The sequence below is a fragment of the Dipodomys spectabilis genome, unplaced genomic scaffold (genome assembly GCF_019054845.1).
Source record: "Dipodomys spectabilis isolate Male_0828 unplaced genomic scaffold, ASM1905484v1 ptg000009l, whole genome shotgun sequence".
NCBI classification, from domain to species: domain Eukaryota; kingdom Metazoa; phylum Chordata; class Mammalia; order Rodentia; family Heteromyidae; genus Dipodomys; species Dipodomys spectabilis.
The window spans coordinates 9,504,358-9,524,375 of NW_024870686.1; the positions used below are offsets into that span (position 1 = coordinate 9,504,358).

Genomic DNA, 20,018 nt, shown 5'->3' on the forward strand with positions numbered 1-20,018 from the left:
TAGCCTATCATTATTCTTGGATTGTAGCAATTTTATGGGAGAAACTCATATTAATAAAAATACTAAGTCTTATCATGACCATAACACCACTGATAGGTACTAATGTCATGAAAAGTTTGCTACCAAGTGGGGGAGTTATCAACTTACCCTTCCTTCCTTCCTTCCTTCCTTCCTTCCTTCCTTCCTTCCTTCCTTCCTTCCTTCCTTCCTTCCTTCCTTCCTTCCTTCCTTCCTTTCTCCCTTCTTTCCCTCTCTCTTTCTCTCCCTTTCTTCTTCCTTCCTTTTGAGTAAATAGTGTTAGGAATATGGATAGGTTAAGTAGATATTCCAAAAGAGGAAACCTATGAATAATAATTTCAGGTCCTCTGTAGTAAATTTTCTGATTCTCCAAATGTCCAAATATAATGGAACCTTAAATATGGTTTTCTACTGGATGGAAAAACCATTCTTTTCTTCCTAATTTCAGATTCTTACTATTATGGAAAACATCACTGAAAAAGATAGTGCAAGCAACATCAAATCCTAGAGAATTATTTATAACTTAAAAATTGTCTCCACGGAGGGAAACTGCAGTTTTCAAGGACAATTCAGAGAAAAATTGAAGGAAGAAAATTTTTGATGAAAAAAAAATTTCCAGAAAATACCTCAGAATTAAGTTTTCAGTCTGAAGAGAGCCCATAGAATATGAAACACACAGGAAAAAAAACTTCAACAAGTTACAAAATAAGCTATGGTGAATCAAATAGAAAAAGTATGGTTTGTCACTTTTTCTGAAAAATACATTCAAATGACATCCATACATTTTGGGTTACAAAAGAAAAGTGAAGAATTCCCTGAATTAAAACTATTCTCTCAGTGTCTTACATACTTTACAGCTTCCACTGGAATTGGAAAGCTTTCTCTGAGTTCCTGCTTCTAGAATAGAACTACTCTGGGAATTAGGTAAATTGGGGAATTAACCCTTTCACTCTCCCAGAAGTTTCCTCATCAGAAAATAGAAGGGTTTTGCAAAATTACAAGCTATTATTCTAGTTGTGCCCTATTTTTATCTCCAGATTCCTGAGTAGTACCTCATTTTCTTGTAGGGAGGAGTTCAGATCTGGCAATATCTGACTTTCCACCTATTTTAAAGTTCAAGTCAGTCCGTTTTGCAGCTCCTCTTCATGTTCTCTTAAACTCCCCAGGTGTAATTTGAGGAAATCAGGGGCATTTCATAATACTATATTTTCTGCAATCATTTCTGGGGATATGTGATTTCCAACAGGTTCCTGAACCAACACAACTCGCAGTTGCTGTAGTTTCTATACACCTGTACTTTCTTTGGTTTTCTCAATTTTTTCAGTAATAACACTCTATTCTATTGCTTGGGACACTGTATTTTAGAAGAGTTCAAATATATCCATTAATAAATAATCATTACCTACGATAACCAATGCAGCGTATTGTTCTTTTTCTACATTTCTTTCTGTGAGAATTTTTCATGCAACAGGAAATAAGATTGAGTTAAATTTCATATTCAGATATCAGCTGTTTCCCTTCTTTTGGATAACAATATAGTATATAGGAATGTGGTTTGCTTCATTATGCAAAAGGTATTTCTGTTCCACAAGGGCCATGGATTATACTACTTTATCATCATCATAGTGCGATGTGGCTTTGGTTAAGTGGTCACTTTATTTTTAGCTTTGCTATCATTTCTAAGAACACTCTCACAGTGGATACAGCAATCGCTAAGTGTAAATAGGAGGTATGGTGACATCAATAGAGGTGCTTGGGTAGCAACATGACAAGAGAGCTCAGCTTTTGGTCATTCCATATGCACAACTTCTTTCACTGAAATCAGGAACTGGAAGCTGTGAACTTAGTTCAGTGTCCTACCAGTGTTCAATGCCTTTGATATCTACTATTGTCTTCCGTGGTTACTATCTGTAATATTATCTATATACTTGACCTTGTTTTTATTTATAGGCATTTTCTACTTATGCAAGTACGGTTAAGGGCACTAGAAACTTCTGATGATATGATAACAGCAATAGTAAAAATGTTTGTATTTATGCATGGCAAATGTACCAGGTCCTATATTTGGTGTGTTATAATACCTATATTAGTAATAAAACTCACAATTACCCTATGAGACAGGTAGTGTCATTGTTCTAATTTTATAAGTATAAATACTGGCTGGATTAGGCAAGCAGTTCACTGTCAAATGCATTTTGGTGGGCAGGGATTATGATCATATATTTCTTGTATGTGAGATTGGTATCTATTTGAAATCCTTGTCCTCCCCCTATCCTTTCCCTTATTAGATGGAGATGTCTCATGTATGTTTCTATATTTCTACCTAAGCTGGCTGTGAATCATGATCCTCAGATCTCAACCTCCTGAGTAGTTAGGATTACAGGTATCAGCCACTGGTAACCAGCTGAAGAACTATTTTTATTTGAGTTGTTTGCCTAAACTCCATGGGTGCCTCAGCTTTCTCATATTTGTAATGAAAATAACAGAAGAATTGTTGTGAAAATAACAATACCAAGTTAACATAATACTAAAGAGTTATTATATGTAGATCACTTCATCCAAGGCACATTGCAAACATTCATTCCATACTAAGTGACATCATAGGTACAGAAATGGGGATGGTGATGATGATGATATCATAAAAGGGACTCCTTGGAGTCCTTTGACTTATCTTTGACTCTGACTGATTGTAGCTAAAGAATCAATGGCTGAGTATGAGCTAGAACTATCCTTTGCCTGCCATCTTATTTCAATATACATGTGATTAGACCAAAATAAAAGAAAAAGCAATGATTCAAACCAAGGAGCATCAGTGGTACAACTGAAATCACAGCCAATATTCCAACTCTGCCCATGATATTATTCAGTGTATCCCTGCCTATGGATTAAAAAAAAAAAACACTAGTGTTTTGTTCCCACTGGCTTCAGGCAACTTTTAATTTCAAACCATTTCTGGAAGCTCACGTTTCTGGTTCCTAGTAAACTGCAATGTCATCTTCTAAGAGTGTTATAAACCTCTGAGCCCAGCTTCTGATGACTTTAGCCAACCCTCTATTTTTCTTCCTCTTCAATGCTTATTATTCTATTATTACAGGATGTCTGCAAAATAAAAATAAAAAGTCCAACTCCCACATAATATCATTCTTCAACCCTGCTTTCTTTCCCCTTTCTTTTCTCTTTTCCTAACATTAATTTCACAAACACTTATTGACAATCAGATATTGACAAGTCTTAATATGCTAGGTATTTTGTGAATTGCCAGGAATAAAATGAAACACTAATTAAATTTCCTAAATTTTTCTTTGGTCTTCCTCTTTATATCTATATCATTTCCATTATTAGCACTGATTTTTCTCTTTGATTTATGTGAATTACATTACTAAAACCCTTCAATATTTCAATGTAATATGAGCATAGTCTATTCACTCATTCAAACAACTGTCTTTTTCTTCCCCATTCATCAATCCTACTTAAACCGCAAGTTCATACATAATACTGTGTATGCTACCTTACAGATATTTTTGCATCCCAAATAGAATTCATTTATGTTGTTTATAATCCATAGGGTCAAAATTAGTAATGCCATTTAAAATTAGATTACAAGAGCTCCACAACGCTATTTTCTGTTTACCTTCTTTAAATCTGGACCTATATAGTCACAAAACTTTTATTTAACCACAAGTTTAATGCTGAAACAGAATCAAAGGTAAATTCTATATCACATAAAATCCACCAAAGTCCCACTTGTCTGTAGACCTGTGTTGCTTGCACTGAGATTTTAAGGGACAGCCCCATGTACTGTCATTGGCATTTCTAGGTTCTGATCCTGAAATCCTTGATACTGGGACTTCTAATGAGTTGTTACAAATTAATATCGATTCAGTCATCTTCCAAATAGAAGACCTATTTTAAGTTTATTTTAAAATTATAGGAATTAATCCTCAGTAAATAAGATTAAATAGTATCTTAAAAACTTGAAGCAAGTTATACAATACTGATAAGTTTGAAAAGAGGTAGCGAATGCGTAGACTTATTGCTTCACTCTGCTTCTGCTGCATTCCATCAAAGGACTGTAGTGATTAACTACATGGAGTGTTGCATATCTTTGAAGTGGTAACAACAGCAGGAAATTCAATTATGTTCATGAAAATGCAAAGAACTAAATACAGCACAACACAACACAAAGCCAAGCATCATGACACATTCTAAAGAATTCTATTCTATCAAACATGGAATAGACAAACATTCGGAGTCAGGCCATTGCTTAGAAAGTGCAGTGTTTCAATATATACAGCAACAGATATGATGGGATAGAATACAAATGTTTCAGCCAATGCTCCTATTTTATGCTTCACTGCAAAATGTTCTGTATTCTACAACGGAAAGATTTTGTTAAAAGATTTGGGGTAGAGATATCTACTGGAAGAATGAACATAGCTGTAAATGAAAAAAAATGATCTGGGTTTTTTTGGTCTAGAAAGTTTTCATATGTCCCTTTACATACTTCTTATTGACACAAATACAGATAAAATTGGCAACAGGCAGTGATATTTAGTTTAGATTATAGATCCATAATAGATAATGGGTCCTTAAATTTTTTTTATTGTAGAAATACTGTATAGAGGGATTGCACTTACATGAGTAAGGTAATGAGTACATTTCCTATGGAGGATTGTTACCTCCTCCTTTGTTTTCCCCCCCCCCCCCGACCATCCTTACCTTCCCCACCTTCTCTCCCCCCCACCCCAAGTTGTAAAGTTTGTTTCAACATAGTGTCTTGTACATCTCATTGTTACAATGGGTCAACCTGTATCCTTATTTCAGCATTTTGTTATTTCCCTTCCCCTCCCCAAATTAGAAAAATGTATATACAAGATGCAGGACACTTTCTTATTATTGTTTTAAGGTATTAAAATGTACTATGTGATTTTTTTTGGTTTCTTATGTTCTTCCCCCATGGTACAACTCCTGTTTTCGCTGTACTTGATGTCGGTGCCTTGCATCTTGCATATACATAAAATTCTTAAAGAAACGACAATGGGAGTCATAAAAGATCTTCTGAAATTCACTGAATGGGATAATTATTTTAAAAATCATCACAATATAGAGATATAAAACAGATAAGTTCTTTTAAAGGCCCAATTTTAAATAACACACCAGAGAAAAGGTCACATAATAATAAACTTATGCTTATTCCTAAATATGAAATGTGACAAAATAGCCATAAGACAAGTTATTACTTTACATTGTTTGCTGAAGACCTAATAAATAAATAAATAAAAACTATTTGCATTTGAGGAAATTGCATTGATTAGTGAATTTGATTCTTTTATCTTTTCAAGGAACTCCAATTCTATGTCTTCTGGGTTGCCACCCACTGGACATGATCATGCTTTATTAGGAATAATTATGATGAGCTCAAGATGCTGTGCTACAAAGAGATATACCACAAGGTGCTGTGGTACCAATGACATCCTTTCTCCTAGTTCATGGAGTGACTTTGAACAGGTCATTTTCAAGTGTCATCCCTCTGCCTCCCTCTTGGTCACCTCCAGGCAATGTCAGAAGAGGTGATCACTTAGATCTTTTCCTTCCCTGACATTCCATACAGGAATTTTATTGAATCTCAATTTAGACATATCAAAATTTGTTTTGGTACTTAAGATGGCTCTAAGTCCTCATATATGATAGGTAATCACTCTGCTCCTGAGTTTTTTTCCACCTGGTGTCCAGAGTCTCATTTTTAACACTTTAAATATGACTTTCCTAATTCCTAAAAGTCTTAATGAAGTTATTACTGAGTAATTAAATTTCATCAGTACAAGTTATTCTAATATAGAAATTAAGAATGAATTAGATAGCACACCAAATAATCAACGTGTACTATATAACAGCTTAAAACCTATGCTTGATTTCAGATGATCCAACAGTGAAAATAGCTCCTCAAGCCTTCATTATGTAAGTTTACTTTTTGAAATATGTATGAATATTTGCTCCCTTTATGTACCTACCAATCCTATTATTTCTAAAAGATAATGACTTTCATCCTAAATATTCAGAAGTATAACAGCATAGTTGATAGTATAAATCCATACTATTAAAACATTATTAAATTTCTTTGCTCATATATTATACATCCAAACATATTACAGAGATCATAGGCTGGTAGAAATATAATTTTATGATTACAGAAAGTATAGTTGTATGGCTAGTTTTTGTAAGATTGCCCTGGGTTTGGCTGCCTTAAAAATAACAACAAGTACCCTTTTCATTGAAATTTACTTCAATTATTCAAAACATACAAATAGAATCTATGCAGGAAATCTAGGAAATTTAATCTAAATTATATCCAATTCTCAAATCCAATTCTCGGATTGAAATATCTGAAAGTGAAATTAAATACTCCAGGTTGGAACTGATTTCTGAGATTTCATGTGTCTACAGTTTAAAGTGATACTTTGAAGATGAGCAGCAACTTGACATTGTGGTTCATACTGCCTTGAAATAATATTGAAGAATCCAATCTTCATCCATTCATATGGGACATAAAATAATCTTTGGAGAATTATTAAGAAAATGTCACTAGGACTCTACATTCTTCCTGCTTTCAAAAGAAGAGGAAGGAAGAGTTCCCAGACACCTCATAAGTGAGAAGATACATGCAATTCATATTATGCTGTGGGATAGGCAAACAGTTCTTACAGATCTATTAATAAGTAAGTGAAAGATTTAAAAAGAGGAACAGCTTGTTATCCTACGTTATGGAAGAAAACAGCAAAAACCTATATGGAGCCTATTTTAGGAATGACATTTGGCTAAAACTATTTTGACTCACAAGTTTTCTCCTTACTTAAAGCCTTTCCCACTTTCTGATTTCAGGGCTCAACTATGCTGACATTTCTCACCCTCTGCCTCTTCAAAGATCCCTCAAAGCATAAAGACAATCTTACCTAGACAAGGAAGAGCTGCACCACCAAGGCATAACCCGGTCCCAAAGTTTGGCTAGGAAAGAAGTCCATCCCGTGAGTTAGCTTCTCCAAAATGTAAGTTCACATTTCGTGGTTGAGATCGTGGCTCTATTCTAAGCAGTTGTACAGTGTGTGATCCTAACAAAAACACTCTCCGCAGCTGGAACAAGCCTCCTAGGCTCAAGCCGGATCCTGTCGAAGGCGTTCCTAGTGACTTCTGTCTACTAAATTCAGACTGATGTTTTGCAAAAGGGGCCTCCACAACCAGGCCTAGATTGCCTGGAAAGTATTTCCTGCCTCTGAGAAGTTTGCATGTGAGAAAAACTGCAAGAAGAGGCTGGGAGGGGGGAGAGAGAGCTGCCTGGAATAAGGAGCTCTGATTTTACACAGAACCAAAGTGAGTTTGTCAAAGCTCTTGAGGTGATTAGCTAGAGACTCATTAAGTCCTAGAGCTTTGCTTATGAAAAAAAAAGAGAGAGAGAGAAAAGAATATTGCTCTCCTGCCACCTTCTACTATATTAAATGTCTATAAAAGTATCTCTGCTAGCATTTATTTCCAAGCCTCCTTCCAAAACAGCAAGATGAACTGAGAAATTTAATACTGTAATCATTCTAAATTTTAAAACGAGGTGTTTTTTCCCCCTAACATAACTTAAAATTCAAAATGCTGGAGCCTTCTGTTCTGTGCCTGAGAAAAGTCTGAGTAAATTCCCTAGAATGCAGTAAATAGGATGTTTTCTTCAAGTTCCCTGTACTCCCCTCCTAGATTTCTTACCAGAATCAAAATAGCTTATACTACAGCACATACAGCTTTACCTCTAGTCAGAATCCTCCAGAGTTACACAAATCCAGGGTTGCAGAAGCAGAAGACAGACTCCATCTTGATCATATTAGAGTCCTGCTGACATTAAACACATTCAACCGGCCTCTGTCTAGCCTGACAGAGTCCCTGAATCACATCTTTAAAGCGGCTCACAGTATCTGTATCCTTCGTCGGACACACATTTTGTGAACTCTCCTCTGTTTATCTTTGCTGCTTTCTTGTGCCTCCACTGAGTAACTTCCTCCTAGCTGCTCCAGGCTGGGAACTTGGACTCCCATTTGGTTTTGATTAAAACCAGACAGCCAACTCTGGAGAATTTAGAGAATAAGCTAATGGAAACTGCAAGCATGGCTTTAATTAGTACATCAATTAATAATAGATGTTAGCTTGTCTTATAATGAGATGTCACAAATGCAAAGGCAGAAGAAGCCCAAGTGAATTCAGGAAAAGAACTCATTCCAATGCTTATTCCTTTATGATCCAGAATTTTCCTTAGGGAAAGTTGAGGGAAGGAAGAGTGGTGTGGCTTTGGGACATCTAGGTTGTGGCTGAAGCACTGGGAAAGCCTCATTGTTTACACCAGTGAAGCGGGAAACAGCAACTCTGAGTTTAATTATCTCAGTTTTGCTGAGACAGCTCAGTAATGTCTCCCTTCGATTATATTTCCAATCAGTGTATTTTATTGCTATTCATTTTGCCTCCCTGATGCATGATAAGATGAACCTAACTGGGGGGGGGGTCTATGAAAAAATTGCAAATTTACAGAACTTTTCAATAATTCTATGTGCAAGAATAATTCTACTTTCCATGTGATAAATGATAACATATGAAGAGGTATGAGAACTATTAAACTTGTTTTCCCTAACATCTGTCCTCTTTTCTGAAGTTGTAAGTTATTGTCATTGTTGTCAGCTTTAAGTTTTAGAACAAATGGGTAGATCCTTTGTGATCATGATGGTTATCATTTATATACTTTCAGAGAATGTAATAAGTGATAATTCAATAAAGTATGAGATCATAGCAAGTGGTTCTTTTAGCTAAAAATCTGTCAAAATTAACATGAAGCTTGATTTTAGAGATATGTCAAATTGCAAGAATAATTACTGTTACATATGAATTTGAATAAGGAAAGTATTCAAATGAAAACATGTTGGGAAGGCAGAGCAAAGGAATCATTAAGTTCAAAGCTAGTCCAGGCGACCTAACAAGATCTTGACTTCAAAACCAAAACCAACAAATAGCAAGTAAAACATAACAAGAAAACACAAAAAAATTCCCACAAAACCAAACGAACAAAATCCTAATTGGTTGAAACAATCTAAAAAATTTATGTGACAACTGTGCTAGCTTAAAAAGTGAGAATTGTTGGTAGATTAATTATTCCCATGGCATTATTCCCAGTAATTGTGTGTTCCTAGTAATTTTGTGTGTGTGTGTGTCCATGTGTGAGTGCATGTGTGTGCGTGTGCATGTGTGAGTGCATGTGTGTGCCAATATTGAGGCTTGAAATCAGGGTCAGGTCACTGTCCCTTAGTATTTTTGCTTAAGGAGGGTGCTCTACCACTTGAACCAAACCTTCACTTTTGGTTTTTTTTTTGCAAGTCAATTGAAGATGAGTCTCATAGACTTTCCTGCCTGCAGTGATTTGCATGCATTTTCATTTGTATTTTGCAGATAAAATGTTAGTTGTTAATTTTCTGTCAGGTGATGGAATATAGTCAACTCCAGTTCATCTATGTTTTCTGCTTTATTTGGCCTTCTGTAATCAGCCTCCCATAAGGTCTTTTCATTTTAATTTATTAATTTAATTCATTTAATTGCTGTGTGAAAATGGGAAGACTTCTTAAATTCTCCGAGTTTTAGGTTCATCCTTAAGAGTGGAGAAAATTGCACATCACTCAAAGTAGACAGAAGATTAATGTGTGCATACACTCATATTTATATTTATTTCTCTAAGGAAAATGCTGGAGCAAAATGAAATGAGAAATGATATAACTATCTTTCTACCATGCCCTGTGTATATATTTATTCCTGTCTCTCCCTCCAGTCCTGCTCCATTGGCTGCTCACTGCACTCAATAACTTCCACCCACTTCTACCAGCAGATAATTAGCTTTGTTTCTGTTGACATTGGCCCAAAGAAACAAGAAAAACTGTTCACATACATTTATAAAATATACTGGCAAGTTTTTCTTAAACTTTCTCTTCTCTAAACAAACAAACCAGTGTTCTTTTTAACTGGAAATATGACTTCCTAAATCTTTAATCATTCTCATTTCTTGTTTTCATCTTCAGTTGCCAGATCCCAACAAAGCTCAGAACTTATACACTCATCCAGGCCTTACCAAATATGTGTATAAAGATAAAAATGAGATGACATCCCAAATACTTAACCTTGTGTCAGGCACAGAGAAGGGGTTTAAGTTATTTGTCTTCTTCTTCCTCTGTTTGTAAATCTAAAACCTTCTCTTAAAAATGTTTGCCTAGGATGTTAGGCTAGATTAGCTAATAAAATACAGAATAGAAACAGTTAAAGAAAGGGTTCTAGGATAGGAGTCTGACTCCAAAACCAAACTGTGTCACTTTGTGAAAGTTACTTAACCTGTGTAAGATTTGAAGCTTAGCCTCTAACTAGACATTTTCCAAATTAAAGCAGTTGATCTATGGAAAGCCTTTATATCTTTTGGCAGGGTAGTATTTATTGGTAGATAGAACTATTATTGTGCCAGTACTAGAGCTTGAACTTAGAGCCTTAGACAATATTCCTGAGCTTTTTGGCTCAATGCAAGTGGTCTACCACTTGAGTTGTATTTCCACTTCTAAAGTTTTGCTGATTAATTGGCGATAAGAGTCTCATGGTCTTTCTTGCCTGAGCTTATGATTCTCAGATCTTAGCTTCCTGAGTAGCTAGGATTATAGGCGTGAGCCACTGGTACCTGGCAGTAGAAATATTTCTACTCTTTATTATCTTTATAATTTATATCTCTCCTTTGAATGACATGTTTAGAATTTGTCTATCTAGCTGTCGATGAAACAACAATTATGTTGATGTGCAATCATGTGTTGTTTTGGGAAGAAAAAGAATAGAGGAAGGATTTAAAGTTTAAGATAAATGTTCTTTTTTTTTTTTTAAATTTTATTTTATTTTATTTGAGAACATACAGTACAGAGGGGTTACAATTATATGGGCAGGATAATGCATACATTTCTTACCAAGCATTGCAGCCTCCTCCTTTGTTTACCCTTCACCTCCCTTCCCAGCCTCCCTCCTCCCCCCCACCCTATCATACCCCCCCCCACACCGACATTGTAAAGCTGGTTTTGACATGACATTTTGTACTTCTCATTGTTGCAACAGGTCCACCTGAATCCTTAAACGACTTGTTTGGCCCCGTCTCCTCCACATGTTATACTGACATCAAATATAGTGAAAGCGGGGGTTACACTGTGGGGGAGGGACATACAAAGCAACAAAGAAATAATCTTATAAATGCGTTAGAAACACATGCATGAAAGAAACAAAAACATTAAAATACATATTTGAGGGTTCGTTTTCCTAACATCACATTCTCTGACTTTTTCCGCTTGACTCATACCTATACTAGATATTGCAAATAAGGGAAACCATGGGACCTATGTTTCTTTGGGCCTGGCTTAATATAATTTTTTCCAAGCCTTTCCATTTCTTAACAAATGGGGAAATGTCATTCTTTCTGATGGAGGCATAGAATTCCATTGTGTATATATACCACATTTTCTTGATCCATTCATCTACTGAGGGGCATCTGGGTTGGTTCCATATCTTAGCTATGGTAAATAATGCTGCAATAAACATAGTTGTGCTGGTAGCTTTAGTGTGGTCTTTTTTGTAAACATTTGGGTAAATGCCCAAAAGTGGGATTGCTGGGTCATAGGGGAGTTCTATGTGAAGTCTTTTGAGGAACCTCCATACTGCTTTCCAAAGTGGTTGAACAAGTTTACATTCCCACCAACAATGAAGTAAGGTTCCTTTCTGTCCACATCCCCTCCAGCATCTGTTGTTGTTAGAGTTCTTGATTTTTGCTGTTCTAACTGGAGTGAGGTGATATCTCAATGTTGTTTTGATTTGCATTTCTTTTATGGCTAGGGATGTTGAACATTTCTTCATGTGTCTATTGGCCATCCTTCTTTCTTCTTCAGAGAAGCTTCTCTTTAAGTCTTTCGCCCACTTACTTATTGGGCAGTTGTTTCTTTGAGGATTTGTTGTTGGGTGGTTTAATTTTTTGAGTTCCAAGTATATTTTAGATATGAGACCCTTGTCCGTTGTATGGCTAGTAAAGATCTTCTCCCAATCAGTGGGCTTTCTATTGATCTTGCTAGCTATGTCATTTGCCCTGCAGAAGCTCTGCAACCTTATGCAATCCCATTTGTCCAACCTTTCTTTGATTTGTTGTGTTTCCGGGTCTCTATTCAGAAAATTTCGGCCTGAGCCAAGGAGACCCAGGGTTTCTCCTATTCCATCCTGTAATGTTTTCAGAGTGTCTGCTTTGAGTTCAAGGTCTGATCCATTTGGAGTTGATTCTGGTGCAGGGTGATATATAAGGATCTAGCTTTAGTTTTCTACATGTAGTTAACCAGTTTTGCCAGCACCATTTACTGAAGAGGCTGTCTGTCTTCCATTCTATTGTTTTAGCTCCCTTATCGAAGATTAGATGGCTATAGGTCTGTAGGTTCATTTCTGGGTTTTCAATTCTATTCCATTGGTCCTGAGGTCTGTTCTTATGCCAATACCAAGCTGTTTTGATTACTATGGCTTTATAGTAGAGTTTGAAATTTGGTATTGATATTCCTCCAGCAGTGTTCTTTCCGTTGAGGAGCGTTTTTGCTATTCGGCGTCTTTTATTGTTCCATATGAATTTTTGTATTGCCTCTTCTATTTCCTTGAAGAATGAGGGTGGAATTTTGATAGGTATTGCGTTGAATTTGAAGATAGCCTTGGGAAGTATTGCCATTTTCACGATGTTAATCTTTCCAATCCAGGAGCATGGGAGGTTTTGCCATTTTTTAAGTTCTGTGTTGATTTCCTTTTTCAAGATTTTAAAGTTTTCATCATAGAGGTCCTTCACTTCTTTAGTTAAGTTAATTCCTAGGTATTTTATTTTTTGTGGGGCTATTACAAATGGAGTTGCTTTCCTAATTTCAGCCACACTTTTCTCATTGTTGGCATACAGAAAAGCCATTGTAGATAAATGTTCTTTACTATTATCTAAATATTTGATATGATAAGGTTAGCTAATTGACTATCATAGTTTTTCTACTGGCTCCTCCTCACTAATTTTTAGGAAAGTTGAATCTGAACATCTACATAATTGGTCAATGGGTCTAGTAGACAGTAACCTTTGATTAGGCAAAGCAGATCTATCTTTTGAAAACAGTGATTTCCTCCTCTTTGAATTGGGTAACAATCCTCATTAACTCAGGAACTAAAATCACCCTTTGTACTTTTGTGAGAAGTCTGAGGCTTTTTCTTCCCATTTTCATGAAGGAATAGTTTTGTAACAGTTTTGTAATAACCTTGAAATCAATACTAAACAATGCCTCTAAAGCAATTTAAAAGGGCCTACACATTCTAAAAGTTCCTAATAAACGTAGAAATAATAACTTGTCCATGACACTTCATCTTCCAAAACTTTCACAGCTTTGCTTATAATTTACTAGAGTTACTACATGTAAGGCAAAGCAATAAAAAGCAAGTTGACAAGGTTTTGAGGTAATATTTTGTCACTGGAAATTATTCTAGTCCAAGACTTGGTGTGAAAAAAGTATTTTGATGCATCTAGATGCGGGTTTTTCTATTTGCTAAATTTATTTTATTTACACCAGTTTTCAATGAAACAATTTTCATTGTAAGGGAAAGATGAATATAACTAGAGACACTAGAGAACACATGGTTTCAGAAGCTGAAAAATCTCTTTGCTTGTTCAGAATAGATAAGGATAACCTTTGCTGTTGAAGTTGACCATTCCAGACATATCAAGAGAATTGGTGTGGATGCAATGGAAAAAGGATAGAGATCTAAAAAGTACTCTCAGGTTGGTGATAAGGAATGTATCAGAGAGTGTCTTCTATGCATTTTGCTTTGATTCCTGGAAACCTGAAAGCCTAGTGTGGTTTTGAGTAGAAGAGCGGCGAAATTTAGGGAGACCATTGGGCAGAGGATGAAATTGCCACAAACTGAAAACTGGAGGTAAAGCCAGTCTGTCTGTGAGGCAGACTAGAATTTTAGTTTAGGATATACTACACTGAGGATGTCTGTAAGACAGTCTTAAGAGCAATGCTAAGGGTTGTATTGGATGTATGAATTGGAATTTACAAGGGAGAGCTTGGCTTAAGAAATGTATTTGGAAGACTTAACTGTGACTATATGGAATTTAAAGTATACGACTGGATGAGATCCCAAAAAGAGTGAATGTTAATTAGAGCAAGTCAGAGACAAAGAGCTAATTGACCATTAGATTTGACAAACAAAAGCCACTGTTGATCATGACAAGTTCAGAGAATCATATGGACAAAAGTCAGATTAGCATGTCTTAAAATAGCATTCTAGGACAGAATGTAGACACACAAATAGAGTCAAGCCTCTGAAAGAGGAGTAAATAAATGGAATGGTGGCCATGAGATACATCCATTGAATGGAAGAATATAGGATGTCTGTACATTTTTTAAATGAACGTTTTCTAAAGGGTGAAGGATGTTGAAAGGAAGAGAACAGGGAAAGGAATGTTGGAGCAATTTCTTGGCAAGGAGAGATGGGATAGCATCTAGTATATAAGTACTGACTTTAGGTAGAGGAGTGTGAGACACATGTGAACTTCAGTGGTTCTGAAATTTCCTGATTCAGCTAACCTCAGATAGCCACCACTAGCATGCTTTTCCACTGGTATTGTACTTAAACATGGACTGTGATGTTATTCTTAATCATACATTTAAAATTTGTATCTATGATACTATTGTTTTAAATAGATAGTGTCTATGGATTAGTGACAGAAATGACAGATCTGCAGATACACCTACATGTGTGATTCTTTATAGAACTCCGCTTCCTGTTTAACCAGATAAAGAGGACATTCTCCCCTGGAGCATACACTCAGTTACTACCTTTTGTAGTTTGAAAAAAAACAAAACGATGCTGCTTTCACATTACCCTCATCTGAAAGCAGTGCATATTTTAATTTTTTAAATTATAGGTCCTCTTGCCAATTTCTTTATTTTTACCTTTTAGTTTACCTCTTGATTTCTTTATGCATTGATTATTTCTACCAGTTCTTATTTGTATTTTAATTGTTTCATTGACCCCTCAGTGGTATGTTGTAAATTCAACGAATTTAAAGTGAGCAATTTGATTGGAGTTGGTCAAATGCATCTATCTGTGATCACATCATAGATAACATCACCAACAGAATATATTTTCTTCCTATCTGTTTGTCACCCACCCTCCTGTTCCTGTCTGCCCGTCTGCTCCCCATCAACCACTGCTCTCTGTAGATTTGTTTATATTTTCTTCAGGTGTTTGGACATGAAATCACATGGATGTGTGGTTTTGTTTTTTAGGCCTTTTTCTCTTAGTATAATTATTTAATTATTTTGAGTCACTTGGTTTTCTTTTTATTGCTTAGTAGGCAGGTAACTAAATAACTAGCATTTTAATAATAAAAACTATATATTCCTGGACATAATGTATAGTTTTTTTTTTGATAAATTTAGCTTTGCAGTTTTCAATAAAGCCTCATGATTTTCTCTACCATAGTTTTGCATGTTTTCTTTGAGATTTGTCAAGTCTTATTGCTACTGCGTGGCCATAATTATTTTCTAGGACAGAATAAAACACAGTTTTCCTTCACGCACTTCAATGATCAAGTTTCCACTTAGTAACAAAATAAAAAAAAACTTAAAACTTGAAAATCAAGTTTTCATGAAACCATTCTTGTTATTGTAATTTGGAGAAAAAAAAAATGTATTGGACAGAAAGCAGGAAAAACTTTGCCAAGATTTTAAAATGTTAGAAAAATAGTTTGAAAGAGTTTGTAAAACACGTGTCCTATTAAGTTTCTTCTATCTTTATGTTGGACGATAGAATTTCACTATAAAAATAATCCTAGCATGGAATAAAATACAGCATAATTTCCTCTGCTTGTATTAGTTACTAGTAGGCCAATAGAGTGTTGTCTAGAGTTGCCAAGTTATTATGTAGACAAATGAGTCACAGAAATACAGTAGCTTTTTTTGTTTGGGACCTTGCTGAGCTGCAAGTTGTTTAATGAGTTAAAATAATATTTTGGGTCTCAAGTAAAAGGTGTGAGCTACCAAAGCCACAGATATTTGATTTTAAGGTTTAGAACAAAAGCAACTGACTAAGTCAAGTCAATTTGAGCAATAGGCCACTGAACTTGGAGACAAGAATTCCTTGGGTGATAGTCTGTTTTCCTTGGGCTCAGCAATGGTAAAATCAGCATGATGATATTAAAGTTCCGAAATAAATAAGATTGTTCAGTTACCACCATGAATACTCATAATTGTTTTAATATATGTCTAAATACCCTTCTCATCTGGATGGGAAATTAGGGAAGATAATAGCACTTATTTCTCAACAGCAAGGAATATTTAAGATATAGAAACAAAAGGAGTGACTTAGGAAAAAAATAATAAAATGAGTCAAGTAGTTTTGTTGTCTTCAAACTATTTTCTATAATTCTAAATAAGAAAAAACAAGTGAAGCAACAAAATTTTGGGCACCTATGATGTACAAGGAACTTATTGCTAGAGATGTTAAAAAATATTGTAACAATTAATTTATAATTTGATTCTGTGTGTGTGTGTGTGTGTGTGTGTGTGTGTGTGTGTGTGTGTGTGTTGGGGCTTGAATTCAGGATCTTGATGCTGTCACTGAATTTTTTTCCTCAAGGCTAGTGGTGATTATTAGAAAACAAAGAAAGATTAGATAAATGGGGTTGCATCAAACTGAAAAGTTTCTGCTTGACAAAGGACATAGCTAGCAAGATAAATAAAAATCCCACAGAATGGGAGAAGATCTGTACTAGGTATGCATCAGCAAAGGATCTCATGTATCAAATATACTTAGAAACTCTCAAAGAAGTAACAATGCAATTAATAAATGGGCTAAAGACTTAGAGAGACTTCTTAGAAGTAGCAAGACTGGCCAATAGACACATGAAGAAATGTTCAACATCCTGAGCCATAAAAATAATGCAAATCAAAACAACATTGAGATTTCACCTCATCCTGGTTAGAATGGCCATTATCAAGAAAATTAACAATAACAGATGTTAGCAGAGATGTGGCCAAAAGGGAATGCTACTACATGAATGAACAACAGAGTGTTCAACCACTCTGGAAAGCAGTATGGAAGTTCCTCTACAGACTAAACATAGAGCTTCCCTTTTACCTAGCAATCCCATTCCTGGATATTTACCCAATTGACCACAAACCAGGCCACACTAAGGCTACCAGCACAACCAAGTTCACTGCAGCATTATTTACTATAGCAAAGATATGGAACCAGCACAGATGCCCCTCAGTGGATAAATGGATCAAAAAATGTATGTGTGTGTGTGTGTGTGTGTGTGTGTGTGTGTGTGTGTATGATGGAATTTGATGCTTTCATCAGAAAGCATGACATTGTCTCATTCATAAGGAAAATGGAAAAACTTGGAAAAATTATATTAAGTGAACTAAGCCAGACCCAAAGACACATAGGTTCCATGGTTTCCCTAATTTGTACTAATTAGAGTGTGCCTATAAATCTATAAGTAAATACAAAACTCCATGTGGACATAATAAATTAAACAGGACTCTAAACATTCATACAGTGAGACCAAAGGAGGATATTCTTAAGAGAAGATCCAAAAGGCTCAATAGTTATGTACATATGATCATATAAAATTATTGACCACCAAGAAATGAAAACAATAGGATTTTTTATTTTATTTTTTGTGTATTTTCTGCTCTTTTCCTTTTGTTGCTTTTTTTTATTGTGTCTGTGTCTTTTGTCTTGTATGTAAACTTACCTTTTGGAGAAGGGAAAGGGAAGTATAGAAATGGACAAAAAAAAAAAAGAAATGGTTGGACAAAGGGTGAACAAACACAGCTGTGATACTCACTAAACTCTATGTTAAAAAAGAACTATTTGTTTTTGGGAGAGGGGGTTTGGGAGAGAAAAACTGGGAAAAAATGAGGGAAGAGGTGACACTGTTAAAAAATAAATGTACTTATTACCTGATTTATGTAACTGTAACCCCTCTGCACATCACCTTTACAATTAAAAAAAGAGTCTTGTGGACTTTTCTGCCCTGGCTGGCTTTGAATCTTGATCTTTAGATTTCAGCCTCATAAGGATGACAGGTCCCTGTCATTCATCTGACCATTTTTGTGAACATTTAGACTTACGTGGTATTTGGCATGATTTTATTTTCCATTTTAAGTGACGATCATTTAAAGATTTCTTCCCAAATCTTTGTTATCCAAAGGCTCATCCTCTAATGTCTGCTTTTCTGTAAATAACTTTCTCAGGTGATCCAGAACTCATACTGAGATACAGTATTTTTTTCTCTCTATTCTCTTATATTTCAGGAGATTATAAGGTAATGACTATGTGAATATCCTGTCATTCCTGTAGTATAGAAACTTGTTTCCTGCAACCTAAAGAGCTTCAGGTAGAAGAAAACAAATGAATAAGAAAAAGAAAACAACTTACTTTGCCCAAAAGATGAGACTACTAAGTCACAGGAATCAACAAGTACATCACAAATTCTAGTTTTTCTTCCAGCACAAATATTTGCTAGTCTCCTGCTTACTAAGTTGAAACAAAAATTACTTTCATATTATGAGTTAAAAATCCTATCTTTCTTATTCCTAAAAACACAGCTCAGAAATTTGGAATAAAGGGGATGACAGATTATCAGTTTATTACACTTAAGTATTTGTTTAATTAGATCTGTACCTATAGTGGAAAGGACTGGAGCGTAGATTAGCCTGAGCTATACAGCAGGAGGAGTGGTAGATAGAGCAAATGGCAATCAGAACGGGAGGCTCCTCTGTGTATGGAAGTTGAGAGGCGGTAATGATTGTCTGGAAGTCTTAGGGCATGAATAAAATGTGAGAGATGGAAAGAAAAAGTTAAAAATTGGAAAAAAAACCCTCATCTGTGACTGAGCCAGTACATAATTTTTCTCTTTTCATATCATGGTCTCCTCCTATATTATTTCTCCAGTTCTGTCTGCTACTTGCCTACTGAACCTCTGGTTTCCTTAGTGCATCTATTAACACATCCATTTTTTTTTTAAAAAAAGAGGAAATAATCTTATGAGATAATGCAGAAAGAACTTACTACTTAATTTTTAAAAAATGCCTTGAAATGAAAACCACAAAGGAAATACCAAGTTTCTTCTCCAAGGGATGGAGGAAATTTGTAGGACAAGCTACTCAGTTTCTGATTTTTGTTTTGTTTTGTTTTTTTTGGGTTTACTTTTTGCTTTCTTTCTTTGAAGACATTTCTTTGTTTCTTGGTTGTGTGTGATTGTGTGTGTGTGTGTGTGTGTGTGTGTGTGTGTGTGTGTGTTAAGTGTGTGGGTGGGTGTTTCTAGATATGTGAAGCTGAGTCTTGAGCCAGACCACATGTGCATGAATCAAAATTTCAGCCTGCATTTGTCTTAAACTGTGAAGCTCGGGGTGTAACCTAACAAAACCTGGCAGGTTGTCTGAATAGTTCTTTCACCACTTGACCTAAAATGTAGTAAATCAGATGACATATTGTTCCAATTTTATATTAGTTCTCATATTTGAATTAAAAGGAAAAGTGTGCTCTCTTGAGATCTTTTTAAAATACAAACAAAATATAGTTATATATCTGAACTATTATAACACTGAATGTTGGAATCACAAAATGTAGCTTACTTGGTTAAAAGTAACTTTATATATGGGTATTGTGGCATTTGCTATGACTGAATTGTGGCCCCTCAAAAATGTATATGTTGTAGCCTGAAACTTCTACGAGATGGTATTTAAGGATGGTGTCTTTGATGATAACTAGTCTAGGTTTAAATAACGTTAGGAAAATGAGGCTTTCACATTGGACTAGTGTCCTCATAACAAGAGGGCCTAATCAGTACTCTCTTCCACCATGTGAAGACATAACAAGAAAATGGCAAATCAAAA

General features: G+C 35.4%; 1 protein-coding gene across 1 annotated transcript in view; it reads right to left on the reverse strand.

Annotated features, from left to right (window-relative positions):
• The window catches only part of LOC122125126 (rho GTPase-activating protein 7-like), a 179,943-nt gene extending 172,892 nt beyond the window's left edge, over positions 1-7,051 (reverse strand). The window contains exon 1 of the mRNA XM_042699687.1: positions 6,969-7,051. The gene's annotated coding sequence lies outside the window, so the exon portion shown is untranslated. The remainder of the gene's footprint in view (positions 1-6,968) is intronic.
• Between the last annotated feature and the right edge of the window lie 12,967 nt (positions 7,052-20,018).